Genomic DNA, 21,275 nt, shown 5'->3' with positions numbered 1-21,275 from the left:
CTTCCAACCAATACTCTTTCTATAAAATCACCATTCTCTTTTAAGTTGACTAGTTTTAAATTTCTCAAATAGCTTTGTTCTCAATGGAGTTTTAATTTCAGACTACATATAGGTAATATCAGGATATAAGGCAATCAGTCTGAATCATAGCTGTTCCCTTCCCAAAAGTAAAGATTAATGCCTCGAGATTTGGCTCACAATTGCTCACAAGTACAGGTTCTTGTAAAAGACTTTAAAAAAAATCTTTTTTTCTGCCGAATGTTAGCTGTGATATTTCTTCTAAATTTAGAATTCTATGTCAGTAGTCCCATGTTTTATAAACCTTAGGACTCTCTTTAGCTAACATGTAATAACATTTAATCACTGAGTGACACCCAAAGAAGATCTTCTGCAGGCAAAACTGCTAAAATTATTCTAAGTTTGGTTGGTTCCAAAGAGGTCTTAGCTAATATATATATATATATATATATATATATATATATATATATATATATATATATATATATGATGCCTTTGAGCCAAACACAAAAAGGCACCTCTCTTCGGGCCAGATAACTGCAAAGGAGTGTCCCTACTCGATGGACAAACTTTTTAAAAAGCCTTCTTCCTCTGGTAGCCCTGTGCCAGCACACATGGCTTGGGAGGCTCAGAGTGTGGGAAGATCTTAGTTCTCCTTTGTTCTCTCAGTGCAGAGCACAGATTACACACATATATATAGTAGTCCTGGTTCCAAACCTTGCCACTACTGTCAAAAACAATTCTTTTAAGATGAACCCAGAACATACCTGCTCTCGAATTTTTTAAAAAATCGTTATTTCTATCATTGGCAAATATAAGAACCACTGATCATTATCTCAAAATTCAATATCCAGCTTTCTTCTCCATAAAGTGCAGGCCTGGGTCTCGCAGGTATAACCGTTTCTTCCCTATTTATGTACCTGTTATATATACACATATATTTTGTTCATCCTCACCTGATATTTTTCCATTGGTTTTTAGAGAGAGTGGAAGGGAGGGAGGGAGACACAGAGAGAGGAATATCAATGTGAGAGAGACATATTGATTGGTTGCCTCCTGCACGCCCCAAAGCAGTGTGCAGAAAGGGCCTGCAACTCAGATACATGCCCTTGACTGGAATCAAACCCACAACCCTTCAGTCTGCAGGCTGATGCTCTATCCACTGAGCCAAACCAGCTAGGGCAGTACCCATTACATTTTATAAAAACAACAGCAATAACAACTATAACCAATATAAGATTTTACAAAGTTTTTATTAACCTAGCATCAGACTTTAACTCTTTAAATAAAAAGGGCTCTCTACATGTCAAGCATTGTGATTTTGGCAGGAATCCCAGGTGTGATTTTTGCACCTTCTCAGTAGATCCTAGTCATACAGCTCAGCTATGGAAATTACGCCAATTCAAAACATACTAGTTCTGTAACTAGAGGAGGAAGGAAATTAACCTGACAAGCTAAAAAAAAAAAAGGTGTAACAATATCAACTCTATCTATCCCTGCCATACCTGATCACTAGCAGGGTCTTTAATTTAATGTTTTAATATCATTGTTAAATCATTTTTAAAAATGAATGCAGTTCTGGGATAGGGTAAAGTATAATGTGCCCATTATTAAAAACTAGAGGCCCAGTGCACGAAATTCGTGCATGTGTGTGTGTGTGTGTGTGTGTGTGTGGCGGGGGGGGGGGGGGGGCTCGGGCCTAAACGGACAGTCAGACATCCCTCTCACAATCCAGGACTGCTGGCTCCCAACCGCTCACCTGCCTGCCTGATTGCCCCTAACCCCTTCTGCCTGCCAGCCTGATCACCCCCTAACCACTCCCCTGCCAGCCTGGTCACCCCTAACTGCCCTCCCCTGCCGGCCTGGTCGCCCCTAACTGTCCTCCCCTGCAGGCCTGGTCGGCCACAACTTCCCTCCCTTGCTGGCACGGTCACCCCTAACTTCCCTCCCTTGCCAGCCTGGTCCCCCCCAACTGCCCTCCCCTGCAGGCCTGGGTCCCTCCCAACTGCCCTCCCTGCAGGCCTGGGCACCCCCAACTGCCCTCTCCTGCAGGCCTGGGTGCCTCCAACTGCCCTCCCCTCCTGGCCTGGTCACCCCCAACTGCCCTCCCCTCCAGGCCTGGTCGCCCCCAACTGCCCTCCCCTGCAGGCTTGGTCCCCCCCAACTGCCCTCCCCTGCTGGCCTGATTGCCCACAACTGCCCTCCCCTGCTGGCCATCTTGTGGCGGCCATCTTGTGTCCACATGGGGGCAGCCATCTTTGACCACATGCAGGTGGCCATCTTGTGTGTTGGAGTGATAGTCAATTTGCCTATTACCTCTTTATTATATAGGAGGATATTTAAATCAAGAAAATTCTTCTCCAATTTCAGATCTTTGACATCCAAGATCACCCCCCACCCCAAATAAACCCCACTCTACATACAACTTCTTATATGTTATATTCCTGGTGCTGTATTCAAATAACCTTTGCTCCCACATAATGTTACTTAAGAGGGAAACCATCTACATTCATATTTAAGAAATATATAATAAAGTATTATAAAATACTATATATGTGAATTTGGAGTTCTGCATACCTTCCTTTCTAAACTGAAACAACAACGAAAAATTTAGGGGCAATATGGCTCCTTTCTTCCTCTACCTTCAGACTCAAGAAAGAAAAAGAGCAAAGCATGAATATAAATTGGAAGTCAAGGCTATAAAACAAATGGACTGTGACACTCTGGGACATAGACAGCTACATGAAAAAGATTAGAGGTGCCTACAAAATTTATAATTAAAAACTGCCTCATCTGAGGGCTTATAGGAGATCAACTAGCAACCAAAGACAAGAATTCTAGTTTTAAAGCAGTTTTCAATTAATCTAGTTTTAAAGCACAGATTTCTTAAACATGCCACTTCTCATTACAGTCTTGCTTCACACAATGACTATTAGGTAGCTTTTTGCTATAATGTCTCTTCCAAAGTCATACTACTTCTTGGACAATGGCATGCTCCCCCTTTTTTTATATTGTAACTTAAAAAAAATCAAAGACATACTCAAAATATTAAAAAGGTGATATTTAATACAGTCATTGCTTTATTCAATACAACCATTTCTATTTAGAGAACATTATAAAGAACAAATTAATAAATCATGTACCATATTTGGATCAATCAGAAAAGTTTGCTTTGTATATGTACACCATGCAAGAGGATTGAAGAGGTAGTATTTTATAGATATTTTTATTGATTACAGAGAGGAAGAGAGAGGGAGAGATAGAAACATCAATGATGAGAGAGAATCATTGATTAGTTGCCTCCTGCACGCCCCCTACTGGGGATCCAGCACACAACCAGGCATGTGCCCTTGACCAGAATCAAACCCAGGACTCTTCAGACCACAGGCTGACGCTCTATCCACTGAACCAAACTGACTAGGGTGAAGAGATAGTATCCTATATAATCCTATAAAATAAGAGAGGAATATGCTAATTATCCTTTATGCCATGAGGCGTAATGACCGACTGCATAACAAGTGGATCACGGATCAGCAGGACGGTGGGGCAGCAAGCTACAAGTGGGTGGCGGAGAGCTACAGGAGAGGGCAGGGCAGCAAGCTATGTGGGTGGGAGGGGGACAGGGGGAGTTATAGGAGGGTGGGGCAGCTGGCAGAGAGCTACAGGAGGGGGCAGGGCAGCAAGCTATGAGGGAGGGTTGGGGGGTAGCTACAGGAGGGCAGGGCAGCGGGCAGAGAGCTACAGGAGGGCGGCAGTGAGCTACTGGCACACAGATTAATGCACAGGGCTACTAGTTTTTTATAATTTCTCCATCTGTTGAGTGTGTACATTGCTTTTTTAAAAAGGTGTTCTTGTATTTTGCCCTAACAGAATTTTTCTGTGCTATGATTATTTTTCCCCATTGATTTTACTCTCCTTAAAACATGCCTTGCTCTCTTCAAAAACTTTCTATAGCTCATTGTCGCCCACAGAATTTAGCTGTAATGAGCCCAGCATCCTCTTTCCTACTGATGTCTGTCACAAACCCCTTCCTTTTCTTTTCCAAGTGCTCCAAACTGACTTCCAGGACCCTAACCGTATGTCCTGAGCCATTTCCCCTGCCATTCCTTCAGCATGGCATGTCTTGCCACCATGTCTGCCATTCAGAACTCCACTCTTTTTCTAAAGCTTAGTTCAAGTTCTGATAGGTCTATAAGCCTCCCCAGCCACTTCCTCCTCTGCTTTCTTTCTGTTTGTGCTTGTAACAGCACTTAGTTTTTGCCTTTTTTTAGAATGAGCTGTTGGGGCATCTTACTCCTTCTCCAGACCGCTTGAGAACAGAGGTTCTGTTTTGCCGTATCCCAGTGGCTGGTCCAGGTGTGCTAAAACTATTTTTAAGTGCAAGAAAACCACAAACTCCCAAAGTTACCTGCCTTGAAGTCTACCACCTGACTCTCCAGCACTTTCCAAAGAATGACTCCTTTGTATTCCTCCTTCACCAGCCACCACTCACTATCAAATCTTCCTTTGTTTGCAAGTACAGCAGACCATCATATTTGTAAAATATTTTTATTTACTTTCAAAGTATTCATTTCTAAATTTGTTTTCATTGTTCAACTGATATATTTTTTAATCTAAAAATTTCTTTGGTATTGCAGATAATCATGAAACATACTTTTTTCCATTAAAATCAATAAAAATATTTTCTGATATTAATAACTTTTCACTTAGAGGTCAGTTTTTCAGGAATGAACTAAAGTCATAAATCAAAGGTTAGGTATGCTTACAAAGTATAATTAATGAAAGTCAAAGAGTCTGAGAAAAGGCCCTTTAAATATGCTCATTAACTTAGTAAGCCATGGCTATTTCTATAAAGTTAGAGTGTAAGACCCAGCAGCCTAGACTCGAGTAAGGTACCAAATTGCTGGTGGACAACTATCAGTTTTCATCACAATGCCTACTAATTAAGCTAAGTCTTAGATAAGTATATTTATGAGGCTTTATGTTATTTTCTCATTACTCTGAAATCTGAGTTAGTTTTACTACTTTGGTTATATAGTTGAAAACTTATACAGGATAAAATGCATTCTCTAGAACAGTGCTTCTCAAACTATTTGTGACAAAGGACCACATTTTTGTTCCTTTTTTGCTGTTTATTTTCCCATAATTTGCAGTAGAACAGTACTTTCGTAAAATACAATAAAAGTGAATCATTAAAATAATCAATCACATCCTTGGATATGACAGCAACATTAAGTTACTATAAAGGTTTGCTACTAGACCACATAGAAACAGGTACATGAGTTGAGACCAGTATAACAAATTTAGAATGTGCATTTAGAAACCATTAGGGGAAAATAAGTAAATAAACAACAAAAAAGAAACAAAAATGTGGTCCTTTGTCACAAATAGTTTGAGAAGCACTAGAGAATGCATTTTATTCTGTATAAATTTTCTTCAACTATATAACCAAAGTAGTAACACTAACTCAGATCTCAGAATAATGAGAAAATAATGTAAAGTCACATAAATATACTTATCTAAGACTTAGTTTATTTGTTAGGCATTGTGATGAAAACTGGTAGTTGTCCACCAAAATCCATTCTCTTCTTACATAGTATGAGAACTGTGGCAAGGCCCTTGACTGCCTAGCTACACCGCATTCCTCAACTGTTCTCCATGGCGATGACTGAATTCTTGCCAATAATATGTGTGTGGACACATTGTATGCCATTGTCAGGTTTGGGTTTTCAAGACAGTGGATACATCTCCACTTTCTTGTCCCCTTTTATAGCCCAGAACTTGGAAATGGCAGCCCAATATAGGTTAGGACAATGCTCAGATGGTAAAGTATGACTTGACAATTTGGGAAGAAACTGGGCCACTGAATAAAAAAAAAATTATGGAGGTGGAGAGGGGAGGAGGTGGACGGATTTGATACGTAGTTTTGAGGAAAAATGAAAAGTACTTGCTATATGTTGGGGAGAGGGAGGTTGCTGACTTAAGCAGTGTAGTGCCATTTATTGAGAAGGGGATGATGACTGGAGGAAGAACAGATTTTGAGGAAAATTCTGTATGAATACATTACATTTGTGATGCCTAGAGAGATGTCAAGTAGGAAGCAAAATGTATGTAGCTAGAGCCCTAAGCAACCATCAGCGCTATGCCTGATATATATGAGTATAGGCGTTTTGAGCTATAAGGATGAATGAGATTACCTAGCGAAAAATATACAGAAAAAAAGGAGGACTAAGAGCTCAGAAATATGCCAACACTTAGAGGTGGGGGAAGAGGAGCTGGTAAAGGAGATTAAGAGGTATCAGCTAGAGAAGCAAGAGGAAATCTAGGAGTGTGATGTTTTGGAAGATAAGACAATGTAGCAGGATACAAAATTAATGCCAAGAAATAGATGACATTTTTATACACCAATCGAGAACTTACAGAAAGAGAGATTAAAAAAAAAACAATCCCATTTACCATCGCACCAAAAAAAAAAAATTAAGATACCTAGGAATAAACTTAACTAAGGAGGTAAAAGACCTGTACGTGGAAAACTACAGGACACTGAAAAAAGAGATAGAGGAAGACATAAACAGATGGAAGAACGTACCATGTTCATGGATTGGTAGAATCAACATCATTAAAATGTCCACACTGCCCAAAGCAATCTAGAGATTCAATGCACTCCCCATTAAAATACCAACGGCATATTTCACAGACCTAGAAAGAACTCTCCAAAAATTCATCCGGAATAAAAAAAAGACCCTGAATAGCTACAGCAATCCTGGGAAAGAAGAACAAAGTAGGAGGGATCTCAATACCAGATATCAAGCTGTATTACAAAGCCAGTTCTCAAAACTGCCTGGTACTGGCACAAGAACAGACATACAGACCAATGGAATAGAATAGAGAACCCAGAAATCGACCCACCATGCTCAATTAATATTTGACAAAGGAGGCAAGAGCATACAATGGAGTCAAGACAGTTTTTTCAATAAATGGTGTTGGGAAAATTGGACAGATACATACAAAAAAAATGAAACTAGACCACTAACTTACACCATACACAAAAGTAAACTCAAAATGGATAAAGGACTTAAACATAAGATGGGAAACCATAAAAATCTTAGAGGAATCCACAGGCAGCAAAATCTCAGACATATGCCAAAGCAATATCTTCACCGATACAGCTACTAGAGCAATGGAAACTAAAGAGAAAATAAACAAATGGGACTACATCAAAATAAAAAGCTTGTGCACAGCAAAAGAAACCATCAGCAAAACAACAAGAAAGCCCATTGCATGGGAGAACATATTTGCCAATGTTATCTCCGATAAGGGTTTAATCTCCAGCATGTACAGGGAACTCATACAACTTAACAAAAGGAAGATAAACAACCCAATCAAAAAATGGGCAACAGACCTAAATAGATACTTTTCGAAAGAGGACATAAGGAAAGCTAAGAGACATATGAAAACATGCTCAAAGTCACTAATCATCCAAGAGATGCAAATCAAAACGACAATGAGGTACCATCTCACACCTGTCAGAATGGCTATCATCAACAAATCAACAAATGACAAATGCTGGCGAGGATGCGGAGAAAAAGGAACCCTTGTGCACTGCTGGTGGGAATGCAGACTGGTGCAGCCACTGTGGAGAACAGTATGGAGTTTCCTCAAAAAACTGAAAATGGAACTCCCATTTGACCCAGTGATCCCACTTCTAGAAATATATCCCAAGAAACTAGAAACACCAATCAGAAAGGATATATGCACCCCTATGTTCATAGCAGCACAATTTACCATAGCTAAGATTTGGAAACAGCCTAAGTGCCCATCAGCAGATGAGTGGATAAAAAAAAACTGTGGTACATCTACACAATAGAATACTACGCTGCAGTAAAAAAAGAAGGAATTCTTAACATTTGTAACAGCATGGATGGAACTGGAGAGCACTGTGCTAAGCGAAATAAGCCAGTCAGAGATAGATAAATATCACATGATCTCACTCATTTGTGGAATATAATGAACAACATAAACTGATGAACAAAAACAGATCCAGAGACAGCGAAACATCAATCAGACCGTCAAACCTCAGAGGGAAGGTAGGGGAGGGTGGGGGTAAGGGGGAGAGATCAACCAAAGGACTTGTATGAATGCATATAAGCCTAACCAATGGACAGACACCACGGTGGTGAGGGCATGAGTGGGGGAGATGGGGGGCAATTGGGGGGGATAAGGACACATATGTAATACCCTAATCAATAAAGAAAAACAAATAAAAATAAATAAAAACGGAATGTATTTTATAAGATGGACTAATCAATTCTTTCAAAAGGTCAAGTAGCATAAAGATTTGGTAATGCTAGATCACCAATGACCTTGGTAAAAACAGTTTCCTGAGAGTATTTACTTGGGAGGTGACAAAGTGGAAAGAAAAGTACCTACTTTTCAAGACATATGGCTGTAATGGAAGCAGAGAAATGGGATGGTAACAAGAGAATAAGGTCAAGAGAGGTTTTTCTTTTTAAAGAGAAGATATACTAGTCCAATGGTTGGCAAACTGCGGCTCGCAAGCCACATGCGGTTTGCCGCTCTGTTGACTAATGAGTTTGCCGACCACTGTACTAGTCCAAATTGTATGATGAAGGGAATGAAAAGTTTGGAATTAATCCAGAGGGAAATACTGAACTTATTTCAAAGTATTAAGCAGGGGAATGACATTACACTTGTGTTTTGGGAATATCACTGATAGTAACAGGAAGAATGGACAAGAAAGGGGACAGAACAGAAACAGTTAAGAGAGTGAAAAATGATAAGAGGTCTAAAATAAGGCAGAAAAGTGGAAAGCTAAGAGATTTTAAGGAAGTGGAATTGACTGAATGATTGGTGGAATGACTGGATGTCTAGGGCAGAGAAGAAAGAGAAGGCAAGGAGTCTCTCAAGTTTCTAACTTGAACAACTTGGTTGATGGTATAATTCATTCACTCATGAGAGGGGACTCATTTCCTAAAGTCAACAGCAAAAAGAAATTATTGTCTGGCAGACATTTTTTTTTTAACTGTCCACAGTGGACACCTCAAATAAAATGCATCTAAACTCATTAACTAGGAAGTAGTCAAGTTCCTCCATAACTCACATTTCCAAAACTCACCCAACTACTTGTGTCACAATATCCTTGATCCAGGCAGAAAATCCTCTCTCTCTATACTACCTGTGTGAACCTATTTGCCTTTCAAATATTATTTCCTGTACTTGCAATGTCTTCTCAAACCCTAACCTTCCCAAATCATTTCTATCTTCAAAGCAAATGTTATCTTCTTTGCCATCTCCCAGCAGGAAGTAACCTCTTCCACCTCTAAATCCAGAGTAATCTCTACCACTTTCATAGCACTTAACACCTCTGACCTGGAATTGTATTTATGAGACTTCTTATGTGTCTCACCTGCTTTGGCAGGGGCAGGGTTTGTCTGTATCTATTTCTTTTTCTTCCACAGGTACAAAGATGCAATCAAATACGTTGAGTAAATACTTAACACACATACATGCGAAGTGTGACATCTTTGAAGCACTGAATGCTAGGGCGTATTTTGTCCTGACATTCACTAGATCATTAAAGTTGAGTTTAATTCCCAGGTCCTACAAGTTTAGTTGTAAGACTTTGAACAAATGAGTCAACTTCTTTAAATTCCTAATCTATAAAATGACAGCATCTACTTCACAGTGTTGTTGGGGAATTAAATGAGATAATGTGTATGTGTTGCCCTAGAACAGTGGTCGGCAAACTCATTCATCAGCAGAGCCAAATATCAACAGTACAACGATTGACATTTCTTTTGAGAGCCAAATTTTTTTAAACTTAAACTTCTTCTAACGCCACTTCTTCAAAATAGACCTATAATTAAAGATCTCAGCCAATAACACTATTTTGAAGGAAGCTGTTTTTCTGATTGAAATAATAAGCCTACAGGTAGATTTGACATCTAGTTTTCTCTCCAACATCAGTGTTTATCAAAACAATTTAATAAGCTGAGGTTTTCAAGTATTTACTATTAGTTGGTAAAATTCAGGTGAAGGTTCACAGATTAATTTAGAATAAAAATGGGCCATTAACTGAGTAATCAAGTGAAACAACAGTGAATAGAGAAAGAGAATATTGCAAAAGACAAGGACTAATGTCTGTTTTAATTTTAAGAAACAGGAAAATGCAAGAACTTTCCAGTTCAAGCTGGAGAGAGGGACAGGGTATATACAGAGCACAGGCACTGAGTTCAATTCGGCAGTAATCCTACGAAAACTACATGCCAGGAAAGAACTTAGGAGCCAAACAAAATGAGTATAATTTCCAGAATCAGAATGTTAAGAGTTAGATGGGACTATAGTGACTATTTAATATTAATGAGCACTAGCAGGGCAAAAGACTCTATTAAAAAATGGGTTTTATGGAAGAACAAGTCTGGGAAACATATAAGGTTTATTAAAACATTGAAGATTCTTAGATATACCATGGGGGGGAAAAGATACCTAAAAACACACTCAGAACTATGGGATATTTCTTTTATTTTACAGATATGAAAACTGACTCCCAGAGTGGTTAAGTGATTTGCTTAAGGTAGCACAGAAAGATACAATGGGAAAGGGGACTCAAATTCTTATTTGACTCTCTTCATTCTACTGGTATCTGATGATTTATAAGAAGTAAAGCAAAATGGATGTTCCAACATTAAAAGCAATTCTGGGTTAAGCTAGGCCTGTGAAAGGCATTATTTAAAACTGATTTTTTTTTCCTCCTTAAATAGACTAAGTCATTAAACATGGTTCTACTTATTGAGGTTTCTTTTTTGTTTGTTCTTAATGTTTCTGTTCTTCTATTATAGTGGTATGAAATATCTATCCTTACAGTTGCCACTTTTTCTTTATTAAAAATGGACTTTGACTTTCCTTTTTTGGCCCAATATGTCTACAATGTTAGATACAACTTGATTTATGCTCTTACTCCATTAACAGTACTCATATAGTGATGGGATAGGACCCCGATCTTAAAATAGACAGTGCATATTCAACTGGGAGATGTGGCAGAGATCCAGGAATACTTAAAGTCACAAGACAATCCGGGTGCATCTTCTTTAACCTCTATTTTATTAAAAGATTTATTGGGGTAGGAGTGGGGAAGAATTTCTACATTAAAATAAACAAATGTATTACAAATCACCATACAAAAAGTCACACAAAATTTTAAGATAAAAAGTCAGGTATCTAAGGAATTTTGTAGTTAAAGCAGGATCCCTTGGATCATGCCTCCCTGGATTCTCAAGGTTATGCCTACACTGTCCTCTGATGGATGTCATTGGATATATATTCCACAGGAATCTAATTTTAGTCTTAACTGAAGCTGAAGGTCAGCCACCTAAATCTGATAGTTCTAAACTTTTGCCCTCTGTGTACTGCACATGTGAGTGTGTGAGAGTGTGTGTGCACACACAACAAAGAGAGGTATTAAATTCTAAAATAAGCTTACTATAATTAACAGTTGGAACAATGTTGTCAGTCCCACAAGACAGACCTATTTTAAAAATTGTATTTTACAAAAATATTAGTTAATGACTTACTGTCAGAATTCTAAAATGTACTCTGAATAAAAGAGAATTCTAGAGGTCAAAATTGGAATTCCTTTATAAAAAGCTAAAGATGAGATTTTCTAAATGAATACTCATGCAGCTGTGTCCAGTTACATATAGCTTAATATTATTCCTTACACTTCCGGTAATTCTCACTTTTTATTTAATGGATACTGCCCTTGTGAAAGGTTTTAGGTCACTTCCTAAATGTCATCTCTGGCTTCCCTTCTTGCACACGTACATCTTTCAGTAATACAGTCCTCCAAGCTATGTTCTATATCAGGGGTGGGGGACCTTTCTCTGCCAAGGGCCATTTAGATATTTATAACATCATTCAAGGGTCATACAAAATTATCAACTTAAAAATTAGCCTACTGTATTTGGTCAAATACTTAATTAACTCACCCCTAATGTATTGGCAGGGCCAAACCAAATAATTTTGTGGGCCTTATATGGCCCGTGGGCTGGACATTCCCCACCCCTGTTCTATATCATGGTAATCTTGGTAAAGACTGAAAAGCCAGTCCAGAGTAACAACAATTATACGTTTCACTCAAGTTTCTTTGCTAATTAGTAATCCTGAGAAATACATGTTGCATCATCAAGACTTCATTAATAGATGGGAATAAAGGTCCTGGCCAGGTAGGTCTGCATCATCCTGATATGCCAAGATTGCAGGTTCAATCACGGTCAGGACACAATCAAGAAGCAACCAATGAATGCATAAATAAGTGGAACAATAAATCAACGTTTCTCCCTCTCTCTCCCTGCCCCCCCCCCCAAAAAAGAGGGGGAAACAGCTTAGGTATAAATGAAAGCTTACAAAACCAATCATTTGCCCTTTTTTTCTTGACTGAAGGCAGAAATGGGCATGCCAAAACTTTTTATTTCTCTTCAAATATAGTACCAGCCAACTCCACTTCTCTTATTGCTTAAGCAGGAGTCTTTATTTTTCAGAAAGCCCTTCTTCCCACTACCTATGCACAACATATTTAAGTATTTTAAGATAATATATGGACAAATATAGAAGCACCATCATTTGTTGCATATTAGAATTTACCAAATAATAAAACATTATCTCATTTAATCTTTAGTGAATTCTTAGCACAAGCTATAGTTTGATTATGTAGTATATTAACAAGGCTGGAAGATGGATGCTCTGTCACAACATATACTTTATATCTTGGTGGCTGATATAGATCCCGGTCTCACTGCCTTCTATAGCCCTTTGCCTTTATTTCTTTTTCAATGTATCGAAGACTTTCTACATACAGTCTCTTTGGAATTTCCTTACTTTGTCTCCAATGCCATCTACCCCCACCCAACACTTATTCACTATGAACTAGTTACTCTATCTCATAATCCCTTGTGAACTAGTTACTCTATCTCATAATCCCTTGTTCTCAGCTTTAGTATTCTAGGCATGTAATAACTGATTGTAAACTGTTGTTATTGACTGAATGTGTGTCCCCCCTAAATTCATATTTTTAAGCCCTAACCTCTAATGTGATAGTATTTAGAGATGGGGCTTTTGGAAGGTAATTAGTGTTAGATGAGATCATAATGGTGGGGCCCTTGTCCAATGGAATTAGTGCACTTATAAGAAGAGGCACCAGAGGGTTGGCTCACTCACACTCTCCCCTCCCTGCACCAATAAGTCATGTAATCACAGAGTGAAACGACAGCCCCCCTAAGAGAAGAGGCCTCAGAATGAACCTTGCCAAAACCTTGATTTTGGACTTCCTAGTCTCCAATACTGTGAAAAATAAATTTCTGTTGTTTAAGCTACTCAGTCTATGGTATTTTGTTATTACAGCCTGAGCAGACTAAGATAGCCAGGAACAGAAACAAGAGGGAAGGTAAGTTGTTTCAATGAGACAGTTCTAATATTTTAGAGGTTTTTCAAAGGCATAGCAGAAAAAGCACAAAAAGAGATTATTTGGGTTCTTTCTAGTCCCTAGTTCTATTTTCTGAACTGATTTACTTAATCTGAAGCTGAATTTTCTCATGTGTAAGACAAAAATATATCATTTCACAGGGTTACTATAATTACTTAATATAGATACCATCTGAGAGAACATATATTGTAGGGCATTAGGCATCTTATATGTTACTTATTGGGAAACAGTACAATTGAAGTAAAGAAAGCAGCTGGGTTTAAACACTAGCTTTGCCCCTTATGGCTATATGATCTTGGGCATTTCTTTAAAACACCTGTGCCTCAATTCCTTACCTCTAAAAACAGGGGTAAGATCTAAATCTTATAAATATTAAATGAGATGATATATTAAAAACTCTCTAGCATACTGCTTTGGCATAGAAGAGAGGCTAATGAACATCCTATATAATAAAAGCCTAATATGCAAATCGACCGAACAGCCGGTTACTATGGCATGCACTGACCACCAGGGGGCAGACACTCAACGCAGGAGCTGCCCCCAGCCCACAGACCCCAGGCCAGCCAAGGCAGGTGCCAGTGCCCCCCCGAAACCTGATCATCCTGCTGGTCCGGCAGCACAATCAGGGGGTGGGGTCAGCGAGCGAGTGGCACCAGGCTGGCCAAGGCGGGTACCAGCAGGGCCCCCCGTTCGCCCCACCAGTCGCCCCACAGATTAGTCCTGATCGCCTGGCAGGCCTAGGGACCCTACCCATGCACAAATTTCATGCATTAGGCCTCTAGTTATATTATAAAGATGGCCAGATGGACAAACAAATCAAGAAATATTAACAGACATACTCTACACAGGCTTAATATGGTTAGGAAGTTTTTATCTGTATTTGCCTTTTAAAGGCAAAGCCACTTGAGAAGGGAAAGCACTGATGTTATGAATATAACACTGTAATTTTATGGATTCTATAATATCCATTTAGAATCTAGAATGTCCATTATTGAGCACTTGTGTACACAGCACCTATCTTACAAGACTCTATGAGGATTAAATGATATATAAAATCTGGCTCAGCATTTGACTTATTAGTGTTCAACAAACACAATTATCATTATTATGGGGACTGTAGAAGAGATGGCATGATATTTGGAGGTTTACAGGACCTGTCTTTCTCTGGGATGATGACAAAGCCTGGCCATACACCTATGCACATAACCAATACAGAGGATATGTACAAAACTCCCAGTTTAAAATTCAAGTACATGCAAATTAATCAAGAGAAATAAATTCTAACCAAGTGACAAGAAGTCTATTGGGTTAAGAGCACATGACTCAAGTTATTTATAATATTAGAGACTGAACATATGTTAAATTAGTAAGTAATGTATATGTATAGCAATTTAAACTGTGTATTAAAATACTGAAGAAATTAATTATAGGGAATTTAGCCAGAAAAAGCTTCTTGATAAATGTTGAGTGTTGGGCAATAAGTGGGGGCGGAGGGAGTAAAGACAGAGATAGCGTGGCAGCAAGGAAGTAGGAAGACAAGTCAAATGGTGGGAAAAGGCAGAGGCAGAGAGGGATATGGGCAAAGTGGGAGGGTCAACCAAAGCAGATGTAGAGTTCATATAAAGTACAAGCGTTCTAACAAGTTGTGAGCTTCCCATAATGAATTCTTCAGTCAGAGTGTGAGATACCTTAGGAAGAACCACTGTGCTGTAAGGTATTCTGGGTCCCTTACTGCAGTGTGAGTTCCCTGAGGAAGAACCCTGCAAAGATGATGACTGAAGGCAGAAAAGGAGACAGAGGACCTGATTTGAATCCCACCTTTTCCACTCATTAATTGTGACCATGGGTAAGTCAGCCTCTCTGTTCTTCATTTATAAATGGGGATGTTTGGAACAATGGAAATGTCTGGTCAGCCAAGAACTCTCTCAGGTCCCTAAGAGTTTTTAAGTAAAGATGTACAAGTTCTCCACTTTCCTTAGTATGTGATCAAACTTTGTAAAGAAGAAAAGAGCTAACTGCTGAGAAAAAGAAACTTCACATTTTTGGTCAAAATATAATCTGAGGAACCTAAAAAGAAAAGAACAGAAGTCTTCAGCATGTCTGACTCCTGTATGTCAAGTACTATCCTGCTTAGGGGGAGAGCTGACACTAGATATCCTCACTAGTTATCCTATCCAGTCACACTGCAAAGCATGCTCTTCTGTTTCCTGTTAATGCTGATAAATTAGTTCAACGTCAAAGCTCTCTTTATGCCACACATCAAGTATCAAATTTTGGGTGCCTAAAATCAGAAAATGAATAGAATTGATTCACATGTTATACAACAATTCAATTATTAATGAATGGCAGTATGGTGTAGCACACTGGATGTAGAGCCAGACTGTGTAGGCTTGAATCATGGCCTCCCACTACACTAGTTTAGGCAAGTACAGCAGCTCCTTGAATTATGTCATTTTATTAGAATGTTGATGAGATGCCATAGGAACTTAAATATTATTTATAACAATTAACCTATGGTAAAATTGACTTTGTTATACATCTTTTTACTTAAAGTCACAGACTCTGTAGGTGATGTTAAGTAGGACTTACTGTAATTTCTGTGTGCCTTAGTTTCCTCATCTATAAAAATAATAGTACCTACTTTGAGCCTTGTTGTGAGGATTAAATGTGATAATATTCATACAGTGCTTGGAGTGATGATGGGCATGTAGTATATGTTACTTGCTAATATTTAATAACCACTGTATTGATATAATTCACATATCATAAAGTTTGTGCAACCACCTGATTTTAGAACATTCTCATCATCCCAAAAAGAAATCCAATGGCCGTTAGTGGTAACTCCCCAATTCCCTTTTCCCTAGAGCCCCTGGGCAACCACTAACCTACTTCCAGTCACTACAGATCTCCTATTTTAGACATTCGTATGAATGAAATCATACATTATGTGGCCTTTTGTCTGGCTTCTTTCACTTAGCATTTTTCCAAGGCTCATACACACTGTAGCACTTATCAGTTACTCTTTTTTTGTGGATAGATAATATTCCATTATATGGATATGACACATTTTTTAATCCATTCACAAGTTGATGGTTATATGAGTTGTTTCCATCTTTTGGCTATTATAAATAATGCTGCTGTGTATATTTTTGTGTGGACACTTATCTTCATTTCTTTGGGGTAGATACTTAAAGAGTGCAATTGCTGGGTCATATGGTAACTCTAGAAACTGCCAGACTATTTTTCAAAGTGGCTGCACCACTTTACATTCCCACCAATAACATGAGGGTTCTAATTTCCCCACATCCTTGTCAACTTACTTTCTGACTTTTTTATTCTAGCTATACCAGTAAGTGCAAAATAGTATTTCATTGTGGTTTTGATTTGCATTTCCCTGATAATCAATGATGTTGAATATCTTTTCATATTTATTGGTCATTTGTGTATCTTCTTTGGAAAAACTTCTATTCAGATCCTTTGCCCATTTTTAAAATGGGTTGTCTTTCTATTAAATTCTATCTTCTAGAATCTGGATACAAGTGTCTTGTCAGATACTGTCTGTCACTCTGTGGGCTGTCTTTTCACTTTCTTGATAAGGGCCCTTGAAGCACAAAAATCAACTTTAATGAAGTCCAGTTTATCTGTTTCTTCTTTTGCTGCTTGTGCTTTTGTTGTCTTATCTAAGAATCCATGGCCATGAAAATTTAGCCCTATGTTTTCTTCTGAGTTTTAGGGCTTTAGCTCTATATTTGGGTCTAATTCCTTTTGAGTTAATTTTTGATGTGAAATAAAGGTTCAACTACATTCCTTTATATGTGGCTATACTAGTATAGTTGTCCCGGCACCATTTGTTAAAAGACAACGCTTTCCCCCTATTGAATGGTCTTGTCACTCTTGTCAAAAATTCGTTGCTCATAGACACAAGTTCATTTCCGGACTCTTAATACTATTCCTTTGATATGTATATATAATTTATATTTATCTATCCTCATGGAAATACCACACTGTCTTGATTATTGTTGCTTTATAGTAAGTTTTGAAATTGGAAATCCTGAGTTCTCCAAGTTTGTTTTTTTCGAGGCTATTTTGGCTATTCTGCATTCGATGCAATTCCATATGAATCTCAGAATTGGCTTGTCAATTTCTACAAAGAAGCTACCCAGGCCCTAGCTCGTTTGGATCAGTGGATAGAGCGTTGGCCTGTGGACTGAAGGATCCCAGGTTCGATTCCAGTCAAGGGCACGTAACTCGGTTGCAGGCTCCTCCCCAGCCCCAGCCCTGGTCGGGGCGTGTACAAGAGGCAACCAATTGATGTGTTTCTCTCACATCTATATTTCTGTCTTCTCCTCTCTCTCCCACTCTCTAAAAATCAATGGAAAAATATCCTCGGGTAAGGGGGGTGGGCGGGAGAAGCTACCCAGGATTCTAAAAGGTGATGCACTAAATCTGTAGATCAACATGGAAAGTACAGCCACCTTAGCTATAGTAAGTCTTCCAATCCATGAACATGGGATGTTTTTCCATTTATTTAGCTCTTTAATTTCTTTCAACCATGTTTTATAGTTCTCTACGTTATTTCCTTAGTTGTTGCTCTGGGGTTTACTTAGCGTATACATCTTATCAGAATCAGCTCCAGGTTTATATTAACTTAATTCCAGTGAGATATATAAATGTTGTTACTGCTATAGGATGCTACTCCTTTCCTTTCTGTGGCATTAATGTTATATATATCTATAAAGTGTTTAGAGTCCAACAATACATTATAATTATTACTTTATATAATTTTATCTTTCAAAGACTTTGGAGAAAGGAGAGCAACTATATATACTGATAGCTTTTGTTATATTATTTACCATTTCTGGTTCTCTTGTATTCTTGAGGATTCGAGTTCTTATCTGGAGTCACATCCTGTATCTAATAGGTTTGGTCTCAGTTACCTTTGTGCTATTTTTAGCAAATATAAGACATTTCTATATGTTACTGGCTCAATAAATTATATACATATTGTTTTATACAAACGTTTTTAAAATCAGTTAAGAAAGGAAAAGAAATATGCACTTAAATTGTCTTTTATAGTTACATTTTACAATGACCTCTACCAGTGCTCTTTGTGTGGGTTCAAATTGCTGTTTGTAGTCACTTTCAGTCTGAAAAACTTTTAGTACTTCATATAAGGTGGGTCTTGAACAAATTATTTCAGTTTTTTCATTTATCTGGTGTTTTTATTGTCAAAAGAGCACTCTGCTGGATATAGGTTTCTTGGTTGAGGTTTTTTCCTTTGAACTCCTTAAATATGTTATCCCACTGCCTCTAGCCTACATTTCTGATGAGAAATCAGCTGTGTATCTTACTGAGGTACTATTGTAAGTGGCAAGTCATTTTTCTTTTGCTGCTTTCAGGATTTTCTCCTTGTCTTTGGTTTTCAACATTTTTATTATGCTATATCTGTTTTTAGATTTCTTTGAGTATATCCTACTCAGACATTATTGAGCTTCTTGGATGTTGTTTTCCAATAAATTTGTCAAGTTTTTGTGTATTTTTTTTTTCACATTACAGAGAAAGTTTATTTACAAAGTTATAGAGGTAGTAAAAGTGAGCCAGCTGCACTGCGTAGGCTCAGGGAACAATTACACAAGTGAAAGGGCCCTTGGAGCTTAGGAGAAAGGCAAAGGTAACAGCCTGATGGGAAAGGGGTGGGGGGGAGAAAAGGCACTGCTGAGTTCCACAGAGGGAAAACATTTCACTTTTGGCAAGTTTTCAGCCATTATTTCTTCAAATACTTTTTCTCTGTTCTTTACCTTGTATACTCACTATTGATCTATCTTCAAGTTTGCTTATTCTTTCTTCCACCAGTGTGAATCTAATGCTCAGCCCTTTTGGTGAATTCTATTTCAGTTATTGTACTTTATTGCACTTTTCAATGTCAAAATTGAGAGAGAGAGAGAGAGAGAGAGAGAGAGAGAGAGAGAGAGAGAGAGAGAGAGAGAGAGAAACATCGATGTGAGAAATATTGATCAGTTGCCTTCCACATGTGCCCCAACTGGGGACCAAACCTGCAACCCAGGTATGTGTCCTGACTGGGAATCGAATCAGCAATCTCTTGGTGTACAGGACGATGCTCAACCAACTAAGCCACTCTGGCCAGGTTTTTGTTTTTGTTTTTTAATGATTATCTTTAAAGTACTAGTTTCTAAATGAGAACTGTGATTGCATCATGTATCAAAATATTCCCCAAGTTAAAGATGCCAAATAAAATTTGAGTCAAATTTGCAAGGCTTACAAAGCTCATTTGTTTTAGCGAAAATTAGAGTTGAACAAGAACTTCAAATGACTAAAATAAGTGTAAAAGGCTTTCATATCCAACATCCATGCCTCAAGTTATTTCTAAGCATGGACCCACACTATAGGATTAATGTTTCTATGTTGGCACATTTTCCATGGGGTGATCTAATATGAAAATTTATCAATTCATTCTGTAATTCACAGTGGTAATCCTCCATATGCACCTGTAGCTAAGAAAGTGCCAAACCAACACCATAAGCAACTTACGAACCAAAGCCTAACACAGGACCTGGAATATAGAAATTACTGAAAAAAGACTTGTGGACTTCAGATATCTCCACTAATATGGCACGTCTGGCAGGAAAAGTTAAAAGAAAATAAATATTTCAAACATGGAACTCTGTGTTCATATAAATTTATTTCATTCCATAAACTGATTCTATAGGTGATACTATCTCTAAATGTGGCATGTTTATGTTCCTCTAAAAGGAATGTGTAAGATAATCAACAAGGCTCAATTTTAGAGAAAATAAATATTTTTTTAAAAAATGTATTGGTCTTGCCCTAGCCAGTTTGGCTCAGTGGATAGAGCATCGGCCTGCGAACTGAAAGTTCCCAGGTTTGATTCCTGTCAAGGGCACATGCCCAGGTTGTGGGCTCAGTCCCCAGTGGGGGACTTGCAGGAGGCAGCCGATCCATGATTCTCTCTCATGGATGTTTTTCTCTCTCTCCCTCTCTGAAATCAATAAAAATATATTTTAAAAAGAAGTACTGGTCTTTGCTTATGCCTCCAATCACATTATATAAAAGAATATAATATGTAACATAATATATAACACATGTTACATATTATATTATCATATTTTATAAAATTATAATCTCCTATTATATTATCATATTTTTATAACATTATAATCTCCTATAATAAAAAAGTTTAAATTACAGACCAGGAAAGAAAAATATCATCCACAGTAATAATATTCAAATAGTCACCATTTTGTGAATTTTCTTGTAATCATTTTTCTTTGTATAGCTTTTATTACACTGTATGAATACTCTTGTATCCTGCTTTTTCAGTAAACAACATTATGAGATGTGCTTGAGATCCTGCTGTATAGTTAAGAAAAAACAAACTCAACACCAAACAATATGTGCATGTCATAAGAATTCTGGTCTCCACTCAATTTCCAAGTTCCCTTCACTCATTTCACAGGTATTTATACTGTAGGTGCCTATTTTGTGCCACATGCAGTGCTGGGGGATGAAAATACAAAGTAAGCAAATGCATGCTTGTCCTCAAAGAATTCTCAGCTCAGCAATTACTCTCTGCCTTCTCAGAAATCTGGCTTACCTATGTGAGTTTGAAGGTAATAAAAGAAATGCTTACAATTTGGCTATTTTTAACTTAATTCTTTTGAGGAAAATTAATATACACAAAGATTTATCATAAAAACAACTGAAGTTTTCCACATTTTAT

The 21,275-nt window shown here is 37.9% G+C and overlaps 1 protein-coding gene across 7 annotated transcripts in view; it reads right to left on the bottom strand.

The window, feature by feature from the left end:
* Positions 1-21,275, bottom strand: part of RIC8B (RIC8 guanine nucleotide exchange factor B) — a 113,144-nt gene that overhangs the window by 78,339 nt on the left and 13,530 nt on the right. The window lies entirely within an intron of this gene.

Source organism: Plecotus auritus (assembly GCF_963455305.1).
Source record: "Plecotus auritus genome assembly, chromosome: 3".
Lineage (NCBI taxonomy): Eukaryota > Metazoa > Chordata > Mammalia > Chiroptera > Vespertilionidae > Plecotus > Plecotus auritus.
The sequence above is the reverse complement of the archived record's forward strand: the minus strand, read 5'-3'. Positions and strand labels throughout refer to the sequence as shown.